Source organism: Belonocnema kinseyi, chromosome 5 (genome assembly GCF_010883055.1).
Source record: "Belonocnema kinseyi isolate 2016_QV_RU_SX_M_011 chromosome 5, B_treatae_v1, whole genome shotgun sequence".
Lineage (NCBI taxonomy): Eukaryota > Metazoa > Arthropoda > Insecta > Hymenoptera > Cynipidae > Belonocnema > Belonocnema kinseyi.
In genome coordinates, this window is record NC_046661.1 from 115,935,344 (window position 1) to 115,945,578 (window position 10,235).

Sequence of the window (10,235 nt, forward strand, 5' to 3'; positions counted from 1 at the left end):
ATTTTTCGTCATTTTTTGAGGTTATGACTCAACCATGACATGATGGGTGATTTTTGATACCGAATTTGAATTCAGCGCCCCAAAATCCATAGGAATACGTGTTTCTTGTTACCAGATCCGCACACTTTTTTGTGTGGCTGTGTAATTATGCGCTTATACGAAAATTAATACCAATAATCGTTAATTTTAGAAATTTTGGAGAAGCTTTGACACTTATGCTTGAAAAAACAATATGAAATAAGAATCTGTAAGAACAAGCATATATAAATATTAGTTTTTGTGAATTATCGTTAGGTTTTAGTATTTTTAGATCTATTTAGATGAGATTTATTACTAACAATAATATAAGTTTCCTTCGAATTTTTAATTTTAAGTATAATTTTGTAACGGGAATGGAAGAAAAATGTTAGAGCTACCTATTTTGACTTTTAGAACTACCCGTTTTAATTAAAAACTGCCCGACTTGGGTAGAACGCCATGAAAAGAATAAAATCCCCAATGGGCACCGGGACATCCTAAAGACGTCCTTAGAATGAACCCCTATGACATATGATTTGACGTCTTTAAGACCTCCTTTGGATCTTTTCATATCTTTAAAAGGCCCTCAGGACGTCCTTAAGACGTCTGCCGAAAGACGTATATAGGACAAGTTTAGGACTTGTGTGCCCACTGGACCGTTATAAATTTTTAGTGAAAATTCTTTAAAATTCTACAAATACCATTAGTTTCGCTATATGATGGTGCGAAATAAAATTTCCTATTGGGATATGTTACTACAAAATGAAAATTTCACCTGCAAAAATATGTCCCAGGGGCCAACTAAAACGAAGGCGTTTCGGGCGTATCCCCTTTTGATCGTCAGCGTTTCAATTTCTATCAGTTTTCAATCCTATTCAATATACTTTTGTCTCATTTTCATTTTACAGATTAATACAATTATCTTATAGAAATACTCTATTCGATTCATTTCCATCCTATTCTACGTTTACTAAATCGAATTTCTACGCTATTCTATCGAGTTCGGTATCCAGTTTCAGTGAATTGCAACCCATAACTACATCTATTCATTTGTATCCTTTCTTATCCTATTTATTTTTAAACCTATCAAATTTAATAGGCGGCAAACCTATTTCTCGGTGTTACAATTATTTCCATATCTTTCATATTCTATCCTATCATATTCGATCCATTTGTATTATATTCTTAGGTTCTAGAATGGTATAAAATTATATTATTTTTTGTCCAATTTTATCCACTTCTATCCACGTTTTTACACTTTTCCCTCTGTATGCATTTCAATTCATAATAAAATAAAATTTTGCAGCCTTCAAATTGAAAACCACAAAAATTCTTAAATCTGGATAATTTTAAAGATCAAAAGTCCCGTTTTTAATTATAAATCTTTCAGATTAAAGAAATATATAATGTAAATGATCAAAATTACATCGAAAATTACAGTTTTTTTAATTGTAAAACTTATTAAAACTTTCAAATTTAAGTTATTCATATTGAAGAAATTTTAAAAGTATATACATCATTCAGCCATTTCCCTCTCGGGGTAGGCGTGACTCACTCGTTCCGCAACACTGCTCCGACCCAGGTTGCTGATCAATCTCTCTAGCAATCACCCCAAGTGAAGATCCACAATAAATCGTCATGTAAGGTTCTCTACTTGGGTCCGTTAGTATCCAAGGTCTTTTGTTTCAGGCGTCGTTCACTTTACTGACACTCTTTTTATTAACTATTTGTCGCCATATTTTTCTCTTCTAACTAGGGTCTCAATCACACATTCTATTCTAACCATTCTTTCCCTGGTCTGCCTCTGGGCATGCTGCCATTTACTTTACCTTGATACACTTGTTTCGTTATTCGTTCATTTGGCATGTCTCTCAACATGCCCGAAACATCTTAACCAATTTCTTTGCCATGTGTCTAGTAACGTCCCTTCTGCACCACATTCTCTGAGAATTATGTCGTTACTCACTTTCTCCATCAGAGTTTGCCCGCATATCATGCACAAGAATCTCATGTCAATTGCATTACCTTACTCTTATATTTTTCTGGATAGGTCCATGTCTCACTACCGTATAGTACAGTCGGTACAAATTTAGAGTTATGTATTGCCATTTTAGCTTTATTTGATATATTTTGACTTCTGATAAAATGCCCTGCTCTATAAATAACCTTCTTACCTTCGTTTATACGTCTATCTCAATCTTCATCTATCTCCACGTCCCTAGTAAATAAGCTACCAAGGTATACGCACAGTAAAAAAAAGGATCAATTTTGTTGCAGAGCATTTTGCTCCAGCGATTATTTGACTCTCGAGAACATAATGATTTGTCATTTCGGATCAATTTGATCTACTTTTTTGGTTCATTTGTCAGACCTAACAAAATGGCCGCCAATTCTTGGCGCCGGTGTGATAACGACATAACCTAAAAATGGTATCTAATCGGACGCAAGTGACAACTACACTTAGCAGGTGATATTTTCTGATATCAGATTTCCTTATTTTTGTAACTTTTCAAGTACACTGCATAATCAGAAACTATAAAAAGCTTGCATGTGAGCTAAAGTACTCTAAGAACATCAGCCATCTTGATTTGACTTGATAGATGATCCCGGATCAGATCATTATGATCTCAAAAGTCGATCATTCACTCTGGCCGATCAAAATGCTCTTGAATTCGGTATCAATTTTGTTGCATGTCAAAATGATATTGATTTCCGTATCATTTTGAACACTTTTTTTACTGTGAAAACTTCTAAACTTGTTCAATTCTCTCATCATTTAATACAATATTGCATAGTGCTTTCTCGCTCTTTCCTTTGAATACCATAATTTTTGTTTTATTTGCGTTAATTTTGAGTCCCATGCTCTTCATGCTTGCATCTAGTTTATTCAGCATTCTTTGTAGGTCTTCGATAGACTCTGCCATAACAACCTTATCATCTGCGAACGCTAACCCACGTACCCTTCCTGTTTCGAGATCCACACCCTCTTCGTCGAAAAGAACCATTCTTAAACACTTCTCCGTGAATAATATAAATAACCATGAAGACATAACGCATCCTTGTCTAACTCCTTGAATAATATCGAAACAGTCACTTAAATTCCCATTTACCCTTACACTCGCTTTGCTACCCGTATATATTGTTTGTATAGCTTGTAGGAGCCATCCATTCACTCCATACTCTTTCAGCACTTCCCAAAGTTTACTTCTATCTACCTTGTCAAAAGCTTTTTCTAGGTCAACAAATGAACAGAAAACTTTTTTTCCTACTCTCCAACATTTTTCTGTAATTTGCCTTAAGCTAAATATTTGATCCGTACATTACCTTCCTGGCATAAACCCACTTTGGAATTCCCATATCTTTGCTTCTGTTATTTTCATTACCCTTCGAATAAGTATTTTTGAGTTTATTTTACTTACGGTACTTAATAAGCTAATCCCTCTTCTAAATATTGCAGTCGCTTTTATCTCCCTTTCTATTGTACTTTGGTACGATAATCGCTTTTTCCAATCGTCTGGGACGTCTTTCATCTCAAAACATAAATTTATCAATTAGCACAGTCTATGTGGTATGTACTCGACACCATGTTTAAGCATTTCAGCGTTAATACAGTCTACCCCGGCAGCCATACCGTTTTTCAAGTTCTTAATTATATCCCTAACCTCATTGACACAGACTTTTTCAATTGAGTTTTCTAACGCATCGTGTTCAACATCGCAGTTGTGGCGTCCTATAGCTTCATCTCCGAATTGTACCCTAAAATAGTCTCTGAAAGCCTCTAGTATTCCATCTGCATCATATAGCATTTCCCCATTACTATTTCTTATGTTGACAAAATCTGTACTTTTGTTTCCCTTCATTTTTTTATAAAGCAGTTTCTTGCTTCCTTCAAAGTCGTTTTGTATTTTCTTCTCTTCTTCTGCTCTAATTTCATCTTTACGTTCCTTAATTAATTGTTTGAGTATCCTGTTTTTGTGTCTGTAACTATTTATACCTCTATTTCTTTCCTCATTCCTAAGACCTGCGATGTTCAAAATTCTCCTGTATGCTTCTCTCTTTGCTTTTTGAGTAGCCTGAATTTCATCATTCCACCACACATCATCAAACATTCTTCCTACAACCGCGGTACCACACATTTCGATCGCACATTTATGGTATCCCGTAACATTGTCCAGGCGCCCTCTATATCTTTGTTTTTTATAAAGTCCTCCCATGTTTCCCTATCTACGCTTTCGATTATCTTATTTTCGAAATCTATTCGCACACCCGGTTTCTGTAAATTCTCAATTTTTATTCGCGTTTGCTTTGTTTTCTTAGTTCTCTTTCTCCATTCCCGACTTTAGTTAATTTTGGAGATCAGAAGGTAAGTAAATGATCAAAATTACAGAATTTATCATTGCAAATGTTAAAAATTGAAAAATCTTTAATTTAAAAGATTGACCTTTCCTATTGCATAATTATGTAGCTATAAAGGATTTGAGTTCAAAATTCTGCAATTTAAAACAATTTAAATTTAAAACAACAAAATGTTGAATATCTAAATTCTAAATCATAATTTATTTATTTTTGAATTATTTTAACGAAAACCAAATGATTTGGAAGTTTTTTGAACTTGAAATTGTTTCAATGTCAACCTTATCTAATTTTCAATTATTTAGCAATAAAGGATTTAAGTTTGAACTTGTATACATTTTTTTTAAATTTTAATTTTAAACAATAAAACGCTGAACCTTTAAATTCTAAGTCCAAATTTTCAAAATTTTAACCTTTTTTATTATAAAATTGTTTAGCTATAAAGGATTTTAGATTCAAATTGTACAGTTTTGAACACTTTAAATTTAAAACCACAAAATTAAAACTTTTAAATTATAAATCAAAATATATACACTTTTGAATTATTTAAATGAAAACCAAATTTGACTTTTATCCTTGTCAATTGTGTAATTATTCAGATATAAAGGTGTTTTTATATGGTTATAACATGATTAGAATATGATATCTCAATTAAAATTAAAGAATTTCGATCAAATCGCAACAAATTCAAGCAAGAGAAGAATTTTATAAGATATCAAAACTAAGGTAGTATAACAAACTGTCAAACTATGTCAACAAAGTGAATGAATGAATTTGAAGATTATTAATATTATTATATACTAGCAATATTACACACGCGCTACAGAGCGTAGGATTCATCGCTTTGTCAATTAATAAGATTCAAAAATAAAAAAATATTGCTATGATTGAAAGTTTAAATTAAATAAATTGAGTGAATGAATTTAAAATGTTCACTTTAGAACATTATTAAATTTAAAATAATTCGATTTTGACTACCTAGGAAAGCTAATTTAAAAATATTCAGATATTAATGCTTTTGCGAAATGGTCGCCTTTATTTTGTGAAATAGAATAACTTTTAGTTTTTAATGCGTAGTATAGTTGTAAATGCAAAAGTTAAATGTTGCATTAAGTTAATTAAGTTAAAGTATTAAGTTAAAGTTAAATTTTGTATTAAAAATACCACTGTTGAATTTTTTATAGAAAATTCTTCTGTTGATAATTCTACTATTGAATTTTGTAGCACATTCCCCTCTAATAAATTTAACTTTAGAATTTTTAAGCAAGAAAATTAATTTTCAATCAGACTTCAGAGGTTAAAATTATTTATTTCACTAATCATTGGTTTTGGTGATCTTTTCAACAATAAAATACAATTCTTTTGAAACGATACAGTTTTAAAAGATTCAAGAATGAAAATAAACAATTTTCAACGTTTCGACATAAAATTGTTCTGTTTTTAATGTTTTCAGTTCAAAGTTTTTGTTTTTAAACCACTCCATTTGAAATAATTGAATTTTGAATTTCTTAAGCTGAAAGCTGACTAATTAAGGCATAAAACTATATAATTTACAGCTTTTAAATATTTAAAAACAGGGAAGACATACAACTTATACAATATTTGAAATGATTCTGACTTTTTTACATAATAAACTAAGAAAGTAAAGACGCCACTCATGCTTAAAATTGAGAAATTGTAATTGTAAAAGACTTGAGTAACTTCATTATTATTGCTAAAATCAATTATTAAATTCATTTTTTGTATAATTTCGAAGATTCAAAATTGATCCCAACGAATTTCATATATATTATCAATTGAGTGCGATTTTACTTTACACTTATGTATTTCTAAACTTTAATTAATCACAAAACCCAACTTAAAAACAGGAATAATAAACAAAAACGAAACTAACTATACAGCAATATGTTTGTTTGTAAGGAGAAACTTTTTTTCTTTAGAAAGGTACATTCAATGACAGTATACAAATTTAATAGTCTCTTTCCACCAATCGTTCGGTACATTTCGTTGAAAATAAAATTCAACTCTTATGCTTCCTCATACATAAACTTTGGTAGTCAGCTCACTTTGAAAAAAGGTATGTTGTCCGAATTCGCTCTTCCGGTGACGTGGAGATAATTCAAATCTCTTAAATTAAAAACCATAGAAATATACAATTATATTGTTTTTTTTTTAATTACACAAAGAAAAAGAGTGTTCTACAACTTCCCATAAAATATTCCAAATTTCACAACTTTCTTTTTGTTTAAATCATTGCGGCATTATTGCGAAGTTTGAAAAAAATGCGTCTCGAATTTACAATAAAATTACTTTATTTTTTTCAACTCACCGCATCGAGAGAATTTTCTGAGTTGGCAAAGTTCTCCGTAGTCAGCTTCTCATTCTGCCTCTTTTGCGTTCTTTGTTGGCTAACATGGAACCAGGAAGTGGAACGACGACCCGACGATGACGGTATTTTGTCGTTACCTTAGGACATTCCTGGTCCCTTTCTTCGGACGACTTTATCGCCATGACACTCGAAAAAAATTTGCAAAATACACTTTATCCCACAAATTGATTGCCCTTGGAAATACTTTTTCGGAAAATGCTTCAGTGGTCATTATAAATGACAAACCACACTGTCGCCGCACACACTGGTTAAAACAGCACACAAAATGTGTAACGATAAGTGTGTATGTCAGAGAAAATTTTCAATTTTCACTCATCATTTTCCATTTTTGATTTGCCACTTTTCACTTCTCACTTTGAGTTGGGAGATTGTAAAATGATATTTCTGGTCTCACTGATGCTTGACCGCAGACTGTCCAACTGCCGCAATACTAATGTTCATTGTGCACTGTACTTTCCCAGCCTCGAGACACTACAGACTATAAACGTTTCCAAGCTGTCCTCCTACATCCTGCTCAGCTGCTTACTCTTTCTGGATGCCTCAGTTCAGAATATGAGATTTTACGTCAAGACTTTGTTAGATTCCTAGTGGACAAGGAAATATGTATATGAGATATCATTGGCTATTTTTGAAACTTGGAATATAAGCATGGTACGTTTGGCAATATTCTTTATATAACAGTTAAGAGCCGTCCAAAAAATACTTTACTTATTTAAGGAGGGGGAGGTAATCGTGTAAAAAACTACGGCTGGTAGCAGGAGGAGGAGGAGGTGGGATCAGTGAAAGAAACGCTAAGTTGAAAAGTCGAATATCATAGTTTTCGTTCGGAATTTGTTTGGCTTGGTTAAAAATCCTAATATTTGATTGAAAATTTAACTATTCTTTTGAAAATGCAACTATTTTGTTGAAAAGTCATATTTTTTGGTCAAAATTCGACTACTTGCTTGAAAATTGAACTACTTTGTTTGAACTTCCTTTTTAAGTTAAAGATTAATTTCTTTGGTTAAACAATTCATTGCATATTTTGTTAAAAATACTGAAAACTGAAGAAACTTGTCCATTTTTGCTTAAAAAATAAAAGTGCGTACATGTACAGAAATTTCGGTACAAATGTGGGTGTGTCTATACAAAAATCCGGCTATTCAAACCGAAATTTCGGTACAAATAGCCCCTTTTCGAGGTCACCCTATTCTTACTGAAAAAATACGGCTATTTGTACCGAAAATTCGGTACATGCAGCCACGCCCTTAAAGAATTGTCTTTTTTAATTTGAAAATTCAACAATTTGGTTAGAAATTTAATTATTTTGTTAAAAGTGCAACTATTTTGTTAAAACGTCATTTTTGTTGTCAAAAATTCAAGTACATACTTCATCGCAACGCGTGAACCACCTTGTTCAAAATTAATTTGTTAGTTGAAGGTTAATATAAGGTGTTCAGCGAAATTAAATCCCTGAAAACCTGGAATTTCTCCTTGAATTTTTTTAAACCTTGAAAACCATAAAATTTCCTTGAATTTTTCACGATACCCCTGAATTAAGTTTTCTTTCTTATTTCAAAACTGTTATTATATTAAAATGTGAGAAGTAATTAAAATGTTTACGTCTATCATAAAATAAACATCTCGTTTCAAAGAAATCTTGTTATTAAAAAGTATTTTATTCATCAAGATATAATTTACCTTTTACTCATTACAGAACAAATGGAGAGATTTCTAGGCATTTTTTTAGACTTTACCAATTATTTTATAATTTGTAATGAACAGGCTTTAATATGGTTTTTGAGTGTATACCAGATTACAAAACAATACTTAAGATTTCAAAAGGTTTCAAAATATTTCAAAGATTTTAAATTTTTTAATAATTTTGAACTTTATATAAAGAGTTCACGAATTTCGAAGATTTCAAAAGGCGTGTACACCAGATTTCAAACATTCATCAACAATTTGACAGACAGCTTTTAAAACTTGCAAAATACTTAAAGGATTTCAAAGATTTGAAAAAAAGATTTATACAGATTAAAAATATTTTAATGATTTCAAATTAATATAAGAGATTTCGAAAAGATTTCACAAATATTTCAAAGATTTCATGATAATTTCATAATGATTTCAAAATAATACAAGAGTTTCAAAGATTTGAAAAAGCTTACAGTACAAAAAGATTTCAAAGTATTTTAAACGATTTCAAACGATTTCAAATATATCAATGATTTAAAAGACATACGAAAGATTTCACAAATATTTCAATGATGTTAAACTATTTAAAAAGGTTTCAACAAATTTGAGAAGGTTTGAAAAGATTTCAAGTTAACAAAAACGATTTTACAAAAAAAGATTATAGAGAAAGCTTTCACAAATATTCCAAAAACTTTATAAAAGTTCACAAAGATTTCAAGGATTTTTAAGATTTCAAGCATTTCATATATTTTGAAGATTTTGCAAAAATTTCACAAAGATTTCAAATGCATCAAGATATTTCAAAAATTCTGAAAGATTTCACACAGAATTCATAGATTTCAAGGACTTCAAAGACGACATATGTTCACAAAAAATTAAGAATTTTTTATTTATAGTTCTGCTTTCTTTAAAAATTGATGTGCAATACAAAATGACATGGCTCATTTTTTTACATCTATTACAAACGGTTATTTCTTTATTAGATGTAAAAAAGACACCTGGAAATTCTTGAACTTGAAAACCTGGAAAAGCTATTGAATTTCGTTCCTAAGAATCGCTGCATACTTCGTAATTTCTTTGGTTGAAAATTTCAGTATTTTGTTAAAAGTAGTGAAAACTGAAAATCATTTCCATTTATGGCTGAAAAATTGTATTTTAATAAAAAAATGCAACAATTTGGTTGGAAATTACATTTGTTGTTGTTTAAAACGCAACTATTTTGTTATAAATGCATCTTTTTTGGCAAAAATTCTACTACATGCTTGGTTGATACTTGAACTACTTTGTCTTCCTTTAAATATAAGAATTAAAATTCATGGTTGAAAGTTGAACTGCTTTGTTAAAATTTTTTTAATTGAAGCTTCATTCCTATCTTTGGAAATTTCACTATTTTCTCCAAAATAATTATTGCATTTTTTTATTGTAAATTTATCTTTATTAGTTCAAAATTCAACTATTCAGTTTAAACAGAAAATTAATTTTCTTCGTGCAAAAGTCATCTATTTTGTTAAAATTGTAACTTTTTTGTCGAAAATTAATTTCTTTGATTTAAGGAATCAACTATCCTGTTGAAAATTCATGTTTTTTATTTGAACAAAACTATATTCAATTTAAAATTTATATCTGTTGTGGTTAAATATTTAATATTAAATGGTTCATTTAGAATTGATCTTTTTGTTCAAATACTCAACTACTTGGTTTAAAGTTGAACTACTTGGAAAACAATAAAAAATTTAACATTTTGTAGATAATTCGTCTAAAAACTACTTTACCAACTTTTGGCGGGGGGGGGGGGGGG

General features: G+C 30.4%; 1 long non-coding RNA gene across 2 annotated transcripts in view; it reads right to left on the reverse strand.

The window, feature by feature from the left end:
• LOC117173511 overlaps positions 1-10,235 on the reverse strand; it is a 15,640-nt gene that overhangs the window by 4,249 nt on the left and 1,156 nt on the right. The window contains exons 2-3 of one of the 2 annotated variants that reach the window (XR_004467203.1): positions 6,701-7,344; positions 6,280-6,498 (exon numbers count right to left, since the gene is read on the reverse strand). This is a non-coding gene — a long non-coding RNA (uncharacterized LOC117173511). Of the gene's footprint in view, positions 1-6,279; positions 6,499-6,700; positions 7,345-10,235 lie in introns of those variants that run through there. The other variant, XR_004467204.1, reaches the window with a different exon arrangement.